Genomic DNA, 13,381 nt, shown 5'->3' with positions numbered 1-13,381 from the left:
AACAGAATAAATTTATTTTAAAAAGGCAAACAAAATATTGTTTCTTAGAATCATATGAGTGTGTTTTGTTCACTGGTTTGAGCTGGTTGATTCTATCTCTGAAAATAGCTACATTTACATTCATTGGGCGAATTTTTGAGCTACTAGTAATTAGAAGTCAATTATGATTGTATTTTTTTTCTGAGACTCTAATTCATTTATTTCTTTAATCTAATTTGTATGATTTCTATTTAACAGTTTTTGAATTGGCTTGTTCCTGTTTTTCAAGGACCTAGTGGTGCATTATTAGTGCTGATTTAAGATTGTTCTAATTTGTTGAAGTACATAGTCAAAGCTATAAATTTTCCTGAGTATTGCCTCTGTTCTTGTGTCCCAGAGGAGGTACTATTTTGTCTGTTCACTTCCACTAAATTCCATAAACGTTGGAACTTCCCTCCATATGTCTTCAGTGACTCACTGATGATTTAGCAATGTGTTATTCAGTCTCTGTGAGTTTCAGAATTTTTTGTGGTGCCTTTTGATGTTGAGATCTAATTTGGTCTTATTGTGGTCTGACAGGATACAAGGAGTAATTTCATTTTTATTTTTGAATTTTCACAGATTTTCTTTGTGATCTAAGATATAATATATTTTGGAGAACGTTCCATGAGCTGTTAGGTATAGCTTGTCAAACCAGGTATTTGGTTTTGATTTTTTTGCTAGATTTTGACCTGGATGGCCTGTCCAGAGGTAAGAATGACATGTTCAAGCAACCAACAATGCATTTGGATGTATGCATATTTTTTGGACAAGTAGTATTTGTCTGATAAATTTGAGAGATCTAGGATTCAGGGCATTGATATTTAGCATTGTTATATCCCCCTGATGGAGACTTTCCTTCATCAACTTTGAATGTCCTTTTTAGTCTCTTTTTACTTTTATACCAATTTTAATTTAAAGCAAATTTTATCTAATTAATATAACTACTCTGGTCTGTTTATGAGGTCCATTTTTAATTTGTAAAGATGATGTACAGAAGGGATCCAATTACATAAGTCAAATGATGAGCACATTTCTTTTTCAACAGTGTCACCTCTTCCCTCATGTTCTCCCAGTTTTTCCCTTTCAACCTCCCTTCCCCATAAGTTGTATCATTCATTTACAAGGTAGTGTCTATTGAGTGGCACTGCTACATTTGTTCACCCTTTGTCCCACCATTTCTGTGTTTCCCCTTGCCCTTTCCAAACTTTCATATAAGACCAAAGGTGCAGAAATTAAAACAAAAAACAGCATCCGAATTCAGATGGAAAAAGCAAAATAATAAAAAACTCTCATTATCATTTCTTGGAGATCAATTTGATGAACATTATTTTATATGATAATCTTCATATAGCTATTGAGCCTTTGTGATCCTCTCCAAAGGGCATCATCCTTTGATCTCACTGTATAAATATTTAGAATCCCATGTAATTTATCATGTCCAAATGAAATGTTTTCTCTTTTACCATCCAAGTGTTTTAAGTTGTATAATTAGAGGCACATTCTAATACAACAAATGAGGGAAATCAGGCAACCTATATTTCTTTGAGTCTGACTTTCTTCACTTAATATAGGTTTGTTCCAAGTCTTTCCATTTCCTTATGAATGGTTTTTTCTGGGTGAGTAGAGTTGCATCATACTGAAGAGTTTTTTCATGGCAAAGAAAAATGTTAGCAGGGTATATAGAAAGAGAACAGAATGGAAGAAGATTTTTACTTACTAAGCATTAGACAAGGGTTTACATAACTAACCCATATTTACAGATCAAATAAACCCTCAAATAAACAAGAGCCCAATTAATATATGGGATAGTGACTTAAAGAGAACTTCTTAGAAGAAAAGTAACAATGACAAATAGACATATCTCTCTCCATGAAAGAAATGCAAATCCAAACAACACTGAGATTCTTCTCACCTTTGTTACAATGCCATTATGAAAAAACGAACAATTACAGATATTGATAGGGAAGTGGTCCAAAGGAAATTCTATTACATTGTTGGTGGAAATGTAATCTTGTTCAACGACTTTGGAAAACACTATGGAGGTTGCTCACAAAACTGAATAGAGAGCTCCCTATGATCCAGCAATTCCACTTATTGGCATTTATCCAATAGAGCAGAAACAAGACCACACTGAAGGTGCCAGCACAATCATGTTCACTGTTGCATTATTTTCTGTAGCCAACATATGGAATCAGCCCAGATGTCTCTCACTGCAAAAGGGATCAAGAATTGTGTGCGTGTGTGTATATGAATTATATATATATATAATTTTATTGATCCCTATTTACAAGTATGTATGTATATATACATACATAATCAAATTTTATTCATCAATCAGAAAGAATAATATTGCACCATTCTTTTTTTGGAGGGGAGCGGTCCATTCGTGGGGCCTGAGCTCTGGGACCCCGGCGCTGTCCCTTAGCTCTTCAGCTCAAGGCTAGCGCTCAACCACTTGAGCGACAGTGCACTTCCGGCTTTTTTCTTTTTGCTTATGTGGTGCTGAGAAATCAAACCCAGGGCCTCATGCATGCAAGGCAAGCGCTCTACCACTAAGACACCTTCCCAGCCCTTATTGCACCATTCTTAAGGAAAATGAAAGACTTAGAAATAATCATATTAAGTGAAATTAACTGGACCCAGAGAAAATTAGGTTGTATGAATTTCCTTATTTTTGGTAGACAGAAGGTGCGTGTGTGTGTGTGTGTGTGTATATATATATATATATGTGTGTGTGTGTGTGTGTGTGTGTGTGTGTGTGTATAAATGTAAAAGTAAACATACTGGCCGATATGCAAAGAGGTAAATGAATTATCTGAAGTGTCAGAGCCCATGGAAAATGAAAATAGCATAGTTCTCTTCAAAGATTAAGTGAAAACCCAACAAAATAAATACCAGTAAATGTGTATTACAAGAGAGGACAGTGTGGGGCAAGGTGAGAGGGGTAGGAAATTGAAAAGGATAGAATACAGGCAAGAACCCATTGCATACTTCCCAGAATTGAAATATACATAGCAATGGGTAGTGTGAAATGGGGATGAAGATGTTGAAGTGGTAACACAATTCCAGGTGAATTGTATACATAAAATGTTTTGTTAAATGGCAAGTAATTCCATACAGAACATAATATTGAGATAAGTAACGATTGGGTTGATTGGGAGGGGTGGATGAGAATGTTGAAAGGGGTGACACTATATTCATAAACTGTTTCAGTGAATGGCAACTCCTTTGTACAAATACTTAAAGAATAAAAATATTCCAAATGTTAATTATGATATTTGAATACAGCGCTGAACCTCAATTCAATTCCCATTTAATAATATTTGTAACTTGGAGGTTTGGAGAATAAAGTTGAAATAATAAAACATTATGAATAGTTTTTTTCAAAAATTTGAAATTTAAATCAATACTATTCTGCTTTTTGTTCTCTATTGGGATGTTATAAGAAAATACTTCAAAATAAGTGGATTAAAAACATCAGGACTATATTACCCATACTCTAGAATCTTGAACATTGATAATAAAAATGCTTATTCAAAGCAAATCTTTGTCTTATGGGGGTCTACTTTCTGGTTCATTATAATCTGCTGGACATTCACATGGCAGACTAGTTATATTGGGCTTCTTTTATCAGGATCATTATTTCAGGGTGATCTCTGAAAGTCTGATTCTAGTGTCACCAGACAGGGGAATAGAATTTCAATGCATGTAATTGGAAGGAGTTACAGTGTCCAATACATTATGCAACTTTTTCTTTAACTAAGTGTAGTGTATCATTTGGATATTATTTCATAGAAAATAATAACTTAAGGACAAACCTATATCGTGTAAATTATGTGAATGATTCTTCTTACAGTGGGAATAATTGTAGTGATGACAAAGTGAAGTATGATTGTTTTGTGGCTCTTGAATCACATCATAGGTAATCATGTAAACATGTTCAGCCTTTCTAAGGCCCTTCTGATGTATTTGAACAATCTCCAATGAGTTAACTGCTTACAGAAATACAAATCTCCTTAGATTTTAATTGCTGTCTGCTATTAAGACTCCCATAGACACCAAAATCAGAGTATGCTAATTTCTCTGATATAACATATAATGTAAATTGTTATAATTAATATAATATTAAGACTGTAATATTAATAGCATTATAAATACTAGTGTTCATATTATATAATATATTGACATCCTTTGGTTACATCAATTTTTAGAAGTTTTATAACAATGTAAATAGTTTGCAAATAGTTATTTGATGATGTATAGAAAATGAGAAAAAGATTTGTGTACATATTTACACAAACACATGCAAACAGATTCATCTGGTTATTTCTGATCCTTCCTTTGTTGGTTTCATTCATGCATGGAGAACATGCAGAAAAGTGACAATTGTAACCTTGCGTTTACAAAATGGTTAACTTACATGAAGTTTATGTTGGGGTAAATAACAGATTTTATAAATTGTATTGTTTTTGCCCCTTCCTTCCTTCCTTCCTTCCTTCCTTTCCTCCTTCCTTCCTTTCGTCCTTTCTTCCTTCTGTCTTTCCTTCCTCCTTTCTTCCCTCCATCCCTACCTCTCTCTTTTGCTCTCTTCTTTTTTCTTTCTTTCCTTCTTTCCTCCTTTCTTTCTCTCTCTCTTTTTCTTTCTTTCTTTCTTTTCTTCTATTCTTCCTTTCTTTCTTTTACTCATAATATTTCTTAAATGTATACATAAAATACCAATTTGTTATATTATAAATATTAACTAGATTAATATTAATTTTTATGACCTATGTTATATCTTAAAGCAAATTGTACTAAAAACCACTTCATAAAATTTGCAGGATATGAAACAAATATTACTATTCATGATATTGTTTATTTCTTCGAATTAAAATAAGAATGTAGACATAATGTGCATGTGTGTGCATGTGGGTGTGTGTTATTCTTGTGATTTGAACACAAGTCCTATACCTTAGTTTTTTTCACTCAAGGATAGTGTCCTAACGTTTGATCCACAACTCCACTTCTGGATTTCTGTGTGTGTGTGTGTGTGTGTGTGTGTGTGTGTGTGTGTGTGTGTGTGTGATTAATTGAGATTTGTCTCACAAACTTTCCTGCCAAAGCTGGCTTTGGACCCCAGCTTCCTGAGTAGCAAGGATTACAAGCTTGAGACACTCATATTCAGCATAGATATAATATATCTAAGAATAACATAAATTTATTATTTGAATTCTAGAGTCTCAATTTAATAAATTGACATTTAGATATTTATTTAGTTGTTAAATCTGAACTTGCTCTCTGGAAAAATACTTTTCATTTTTATGAAAAAATATACACTTGAAGGTTTAAATGACAGAATCTTTGGACAAATTGAAATACTCTATTATTCAAAAGCAACAAAGGGATCATTAATCAAATTTCTCATGTAAGATAAAATCAATAGGCTCTGTCAGGATGAATGAAGTAACTTGTCATTAACTTTGATTATTATCTAATGCAGTTACATGATTTTCTCTTCTTTTTACCCTAAAATTTTGACATAAAAATGCAGATTCAGGGCTGGGAAGATGTTTCAGTGGTAGAGTGCTTGCCTTGCATGCCTGAGGCCCTGGGTTCGATTCCTCAGCACCACATAAGCAAAATTTAAAAATCCAGAAGTGGCGCTGTGGCTAAAGTGGTAGAGCTCTAGCCTTGAGCTGAAGAGCTGAGGGACAGCACCCAGGCCCATAGTTCAGGCCCCACAACCGGACCCAAAAAAAATGCAGATTCATACATTTTTTGAGTATACAGAAATCATAGTTAATGGTCATGCATTTCTCAGGTTTGAGTACCAAGCCATTTCAGACAAAAATTGAATTTCATGTATTTTATATCAACAGTGATTTTTAGAAATTTAATCAATCTTAATATGAGATAACTAAAGCAAGATATTCCATGACTTTTCCAATTATTCCTATAGACTTGAATATAACTTATTTTTGAATGGCAGGAAATTCATATTATACCTACTCTCTATAGAAGTAATTAAAAAATAAATGGTCGTGATAGCATTTATTTTTCCTTCACTAGAAAGTATGAATCTCGCTATAGATGACAAAATACTTTCAATGGAAATGCCATAAAATTATGAAAAGTTCATGTCACTATAAGTTGAATGAAATAGTCATTTTCGAAGGTCACAAAATGAAATCTCTGGAAGCTTCTTTATCTTGAATAAAATGTATTTGCATTCAAAATATTTCATTCATCTCTCCAACAGTGGTATAACCAAACCAACTCCATGCCAAATAGCTTATCTGATTAATTCAAGTAAATATTTAGGAACAGAAGTTATCACACTTGTATAGTAGTATCTACCCATCATTCTAGAAGTTAAATCTGAAACATAAAGGATTGGGATTAATAATTAGCTTTCACTATGTTGCCATAAATAGGTGGTGAACCTTTTCAAGTGGGCACAGTTGTAGAGGTATGGTCACTGAGAACTTGTGATCAAAGAAGATGTTAACATCAAAGTCCTTTCCTCCTCTTCCTTCTTTTCCTTTTCTGTCTCCTTCTCCTTTTCCTTCTCCTTCTCCCTCTTCCTCTCCTCCTCTTTCTCTCTCTCCCACTCCTATTCCTCTTCTTATTTACTTTCTGTCTTCTATGAATACACATACTCCATCACATGTTCCTGACATTGGGTTCTGTGCCACCACCAACCCAAAGCAATGAGGATAAGAAACAAACTGAAATGTATAAAATCAGATGCCAAGATTAATCTTTCCCCCTTATTAATTAATTCTATAAAATATTTTGTCATATTAATAGGAGACTGACACAGCATGCTCTCTTTTATTATAAGGGATAGGATTTACTTGAAAAAAGTCTGACTAACATCACCCTAATGAAATGATTGATTAAATCAATATTATATTAGGACAAATCTACTTTAAAATATCAGATATACTTCAACAAGGGGCAAAAAATACACCTCTATGGTTTGCTATGAAAAGACAGCAGAATTCAATCTGTTCCTCAAGGAAATTGACTTATAATTGGCAGCATTGTCAATTTCATAAATTATTTAAGAAGACTGAAGAACAAATTTCAACTCTAACTAAGAGATTAAATTTACTTTGTCCCTGTAAAGATCCTTTGTATTCGATCTATGTTTGGTCCACAAAATGACTTGTATTCTATTTTAATCATATTTTTAATTGAATTTAAGTGTTTGCATGGGAGATGCTGTTTGACCATGCAGTTTATGAATAGTATTTAGTGAGTTATTTTGTTTTTTTTCTTCACTCCTGAAGTTTGAACTCTGGGTCTGGGTGCTGTGCATGACCTCCCTTCGATGAACACTAGAACTCTATCACTCGAGGCACAGCAGGACTTTCAGATTTTTCTGACATTTAATTGGGGATAAGAATCTCACAGACTTTCCTACCTGGGCTGGCTTCAAACCTCAATCCTCAGCCTCCTGAGTATCTAGGATTACAGGCATGAGCCGTTAGTGCCTATCTTAATACAATGCATCTTTATCTTTGTGACCAATCCTGGGTCTTGAACTCAGGGCCTTTGCAATGTCCACGGACTTCTTTTCCTCACACTGGCACTTTACGACTTCTGTCTCAGTGCCAATTCCAGCTTTTTTTTGTTAATGTAGAAGTGAGGAATCAAACCCAGGGCTTCACACTATTCCCCTAAGACTACCACTAAGCCACATTCCCAGCTCAATAAAATGCATCTTGATGATCATTATCCCTCATTCTTTTCACTCCTATCTCATTCCTCGATTTACATAATTTTGTAGAGTATTCACTGACTTGCAATGTCATAAACAGTGACTCAGAGGATATATCACAGATCATATTTTATTGATAGTCTTATTCATCAACATATTAAACGTGCACATTATAGAATGCTGTGATTTTAAATTCTAAATTATCACTCAGATTCACCCATTACTATTCTAAAATTTTCTTAAGGTTAATGCAAATGCAATCTGTAATTCTTTGATAAAGTACAATGATTAATAGAATGTTAAAGAGTTGGACTATGAATATCACCTTCAATTCTAGAACATTTTATCATCACTACCTTACGCCAATACCTATTATTAGTCACTTCCTGTCATCATTTCAACATACCCTGCACTTGACCAAACATTACTTCATAGTCTACCACTACGGTTGTGTCCATTTTAAAAATCTCATATAATTAGAAATTGAAGTCTATTTTATCCATTCCTCCCAAGTAAAATTAGTTTCCAAACCAAGTCCATATAAATTTTTCCCAGGGATATACAATATTGATTTGTATGTGTGTGTATAATTCTATAATCCCCTCAACGGGCATTTCAATATTTTATTATATGTTATTATAAAAGGGTTTCTTATGTATATCATTGCATTTATGTATATCATTGCACATGTGTTTCATTGGACATATGTTGAAATATATTTTGTATATGAAATTATGATTCAAAATGCTGGATCATAGAGGCAACTCTATGTGTAATATCTTAGATTGCCAGTATGTTTAACAAACTGACTATATCACTTTAAGTGTCAAGCACCAATATATAAGGATTCCAATTTCTACATATTGTTTGTGCACTGCTATTCCATTTTTTCTATTTCCACTAATCTCTATATGTATGCAATGTATAGGTATGGTATGATTTTTCTGTATATTCTTTGGATTTTGGTATATTATTATAAATTTGGATTTTTTGATAATATATTCAGGATAGTTAAAGCTTTTCATAAGCAAGATGGTTAAGGTTTTTCATAGGCATTAATATATTTCTTATTCAAGTCTCTTTAAATAAATGTATATGTATACACACTATGTGCATATGTGTATATTCATACTTATATGTGTACATACACAAATACCTATATATGCATACATTTATATGAATATACAGATGTGTACATATATGTATATAGACATATATGTTTATTATTATTTTCATTTGTCTGTAAGTTAGCATTTTACTTTATTTGCCAAACATGTCCTTTATTGTTTTTACTTTATTTTATTGTTAAAATGTACAGAGGGGTTACAGTTACATGAGTAAGGCAATGAGTACATTACTTGTTGATCATTATTACCCCTTTCCTTCCTTGTTGTTTCCCCACTATCCCTTCCCTCCCCCAGCTCCCACATTCCTTTTTCCCCACTCTTCACAGCATGAAGTGGTAAGGTTCATTTCCAATATAGTCTTATTGGTATCTGTGTTGCAATGGGTCATCCTGTGTCCTTATTTCAGCGTTTTGTAATTCCCTTTACCCTCCCCAGATTAGACATGTATATACAAGATGCAGGGTATCAAAATCGAGTACAGTGACAACAGGGGATATTTCATAGGGGAAAGAACATACTAAGGATACAACAACAATAAATGAATAAAATGACATTGTACATTTACAACTGTAACAATAAAGACCGAACTCCCAAACGTGTCCCTTATTACCAAGCTAGTTATTGCAATTCATGTCCTTATCATTTTTGGAACTTCACTAAAATGTTTTGTAGCCTTCCATGTGGACTTATATGTTCAATTTTTCCTAAATCTATCTACTCATAAGATACCAGCCAGCTCTCTTCTGAAGCAGCCTTCACAGCTTGGTTCCAAATCACTTGTATTTTTTTCTTTATACTAAGAATACTGATTCAAGCCCAGTGCTGGTGGCTCATTTTATAATTGTAGCTACTCAGGAAGCTGAAATGAGGATTGTGGTTCAAAGCCAGCCTGGGCAGAAAAAGTCCATGAGAGTCTTATCTCCAATAAACCACCAGAAAACCAGAAGTGGCACTATGGCTCAAGTGGTAGAGATCTAGCCTTGAGCTGAATAGATGAGGGACAGCGCCCAGGCCCAGAGTTCAAGGTCCACGACCACCACCAGCTACAACAACAACAATAAATGGAATACTTACTCAAAAGGCAATAGCATTAAGCAGTCTTAAAGACAGGCTCAAGTCTAACATTTTAGTCTTATGTTAGATACCAAGGGCCTTCTATTCTAATGAGCCATGAGCCTTCAGAATGTTGACCAAATTTCTTAGTTTATTATTACTATAAGTATTACTATAAGTATGTATTTTCTCATCTATCTTTCATTTCACCACAAAATCTGTATTTATCCTTTATGACATACTTGAATACCAATGCCTTTGGAAGATATTTATTAATTGATGTATATTAATTGTACAAAGAAATCTTATTGAAATATTTTACAAACTCACATATTGATCAAGGACTTGATTAACCCATTTCTGTCTTTCTCCATTCCCATTGCCCCTTATTTTTCATCTGTTTTCTGTGAATTATTTGTGCCATCTCCACATGTCGTCAAAATGTTTTAAAGTGTTGTTGACTCACCCTCATTGAAAATTATGCAATGCTGAATGTAAAAGCAAAAATTTAAGTAAATGGAGACATATACTTTTTATGGATTGGAGAATACAATTGAGCAAAGATATTAATTGTCCCCACCCCCCTTTTTTTGGGTCATACATGGGGCTTGAAATCAGGTCCTGGGCACTGTTCCTCAGATCTTCAGCTCAAAGTGAGTGTTCTACCCTTTGAGCAACTGTGCCACTTGTGGTTTTCTGGTGGTTAATTGGGGATAAGAGTCTCACAGACTTTCATGTTCCAGCTGCCTTGAACCGCAATCCTCAGATCTCAGCCTCCTATCCAGCTAGTATAACAAGCGTGAGCTAACAGTGCCCAGCTTCACAGTTTTATTTGTAAGTTTATGAAAATTTCTAAAAACACCTGACGATCACTCTTTGACTCATTGACAAAGGAAAATAAACTGGAATATATTTCTCTGTCTAATATTAAAGCTATGTTAGTGTAAAATTGTTATATTTGTAGAGGACAGATTATAGAGCTCAATGTGTCTGTAGGACACCAGATTAGAGCCACAGTATTATTATCAAGGAATATTTAATAAGAGTGTAAAACCAAACACTTGTGGAGTGACATTCTCTTTAATAAGTGGTGATAGGTTAGACAATATTGGGGAGAATTAAAAAGTGAACATTGACTTAAAATAAAAATTTATTTAAAGATTAACTTCAAGCAGGATTTGAAGGTGGCCTATAAAACAAAAAGAGTGATGTAAATGTATAACAAAGGAAGATGCCTTGACAATTTTGGAGATGAAACATATTTAAATTTGGCATTAAAATTGTAGGAAAGGAAAATGATATAGTAGAACTCAAAAATGTATAAAATAATTTAGTCTGTGAAAGCTCATATGCAAGTAGTGAATAGAAGTTTGGAGCAGAGGACTCACGTATCTGAACCTAACTACTTGGTAGGCTGTGATGTGAGTATTGCTGTTTGATGGCAGCCCACAAAATAAAGTCCCTGAAAATCTTATCTCTGTTTAATCAGCAAAAAAGGCAGAAGTGAGGCATGACTGAAATGATAAATGGTTAACAAATTGCAACTTATCTCAGGGACCCTGTGTTCATGTCCCAGGACCATACATACACGTACAAAACTAATAGTAGTAATACTACTAATAGTGATGATGATGATGATGATGATGATGATGATGATGATTGTAGGGCATATGGGCAGCAAAGATGGTGCTGAGAGGGAATTGAGTGGGCAGAGCCTAATTTGCTTTAGTTCAGTGCGTAACCAGCCCGTGGAAGCTTATGTTCATGATAGGGTGTGACCTTGACAGTGATTGGTTCCTCTTCCTCCCTTGCCAGGCCACCTGATCTTTTTTGCTTTAAAAGGGCTGTTCTGTGTTAATAAACGAGTTTCTTCCTGCTTGAATTGACTCCCTGCTGGGTCTGATTGTTTCCTGGGCTGAAGGAGGCTGGGTAATGGGTGAGCTGCCGCACTTACTTTTCCTCAGACCCAGTCCGTCTTTCGTGGGATGGATGAAGACCCAACAGATGATGATAATGATGATGATAACGATGATGAAGTTAATGTTGATGAAGTGTACCCATAGTCAAGGACAAAATATTTGCAAATCCTATACCTGAAGAATGCCTCAAATTAGACTCTACATAGAACTCTCAAAAACTAATGTTTAAAAGAACATCAATTAGAAACTAGCAAAATACCTTTTGTGAAAAATAAGCCCAAGAAAGGCATCATCAGTCATCACATAAATGCACATTAAAACAATCATAAAACATGTGTGAGAATTACTGCACATAATACAATATTGCCCATACTAAATGATATCAAGAAACAGAGAAACTGGATGTTGGCAGGAATCTCAAATGGGAAAGCCACTTGTGAAAACATTTTGACAGTTTCCTAGAATATGAAATATGCAACCACCTAGAGTATAGCACAGGAATTGAGCTCTTCAGGCTTTGTCTCATAAAAATAAACTGTAACATTCACCCAAAGGCCAAAACACAGAGGATTATAGCAGCATTATTTCCTCTAGTTAAAGAAATGGAAATCAATTCAATCTTTTTTCAGGTGACTGGGAAACGAATTGTGCTACATTCTCTAATAACAGAGCCAAAAGGATAATCGAGTGAATACAATACAATATTAAGGCATACAACAACAGGGAATAATCTACCATGATTTGAGGACAATCCTAAAAGCTTATTTATTGCATAATCTAGAAGTCAGAGAAAAAAAATATTTTGGTTTCAGGATGAAACAGGTTTGGGATGGGACCCAGAGAAATAGTGGGCTTAATTATAAAAGGGAAGCATGGATAGACTTATTTTTGGTAAAGAAATGTGTCTGTAACTATTCATATAGAGTTGATAAAATTATATTGAACAATGTGTGCACAAAATCATTAAAACAATTGAAGTCTGCATAATACTTGTGAAATATTAATGTCCTACTTTTAATCTCATACTATAAATATTTAAAGAAACTGAAAAAACCTATTCAAGGGATTTCTCTATGTTCTTCTTATAACATCATAAATATCTATACTAACCTCAATTGAATTTAATGATATCTAGAAAACAGAAGTCAATATTGAATGTTTACAATGAAAAATAGTAAGGGTCCAAGTTTTAATTGAACTACGCTATGCTAATTAGAAGGCAGAGATTTAAAAGACTGATATCCTGGGCCAGTTCTGACCAAAAAAAGTCGTGAGAAAGTACAAAAAAGAAAGCAAGATATAGGGTAATTTCCCTGTTATCTCTCGTTTGTGGAAGCCATAGGTAAGAGATTATTGCTCAAGGGAGGCTTGGCCAAAAAGTAATACCTCATCTGAAAAATAATCTAAAGTGGTCAGAGCTCTAGCAACTTCAAGAACCAGTAGTGCCAAAGGAAAGAAGAAAAGAAGAAAACAAGTAAGGAAAAGAAAGGAGGGAAAAGTAAAACTATTTCCTCTTCATTCTTGTAGTTTCATGTCATTGGATACAAGAATTGAGG

The sequence above is a fragment of the Dipodomys spectabilis genome, unplaced genomic scaffold (genome assembly GCF_019054845.1).
Source record: "Dipodomys spectabilis isolate Male_0828 unplaced genomic scaffold, ASM1905484v1 ptg000565l, whole genome shotgun sequence".
NCBI classification, from domain to species: Eukaryota; Metazoa; Chordata; class Mammalia; order Rodentia; family Heteromyidae; genus Dipodomys; species Dipodomys spectabilis.
This window is presented reverse-complemented; position numbering follows the sequence as displayed.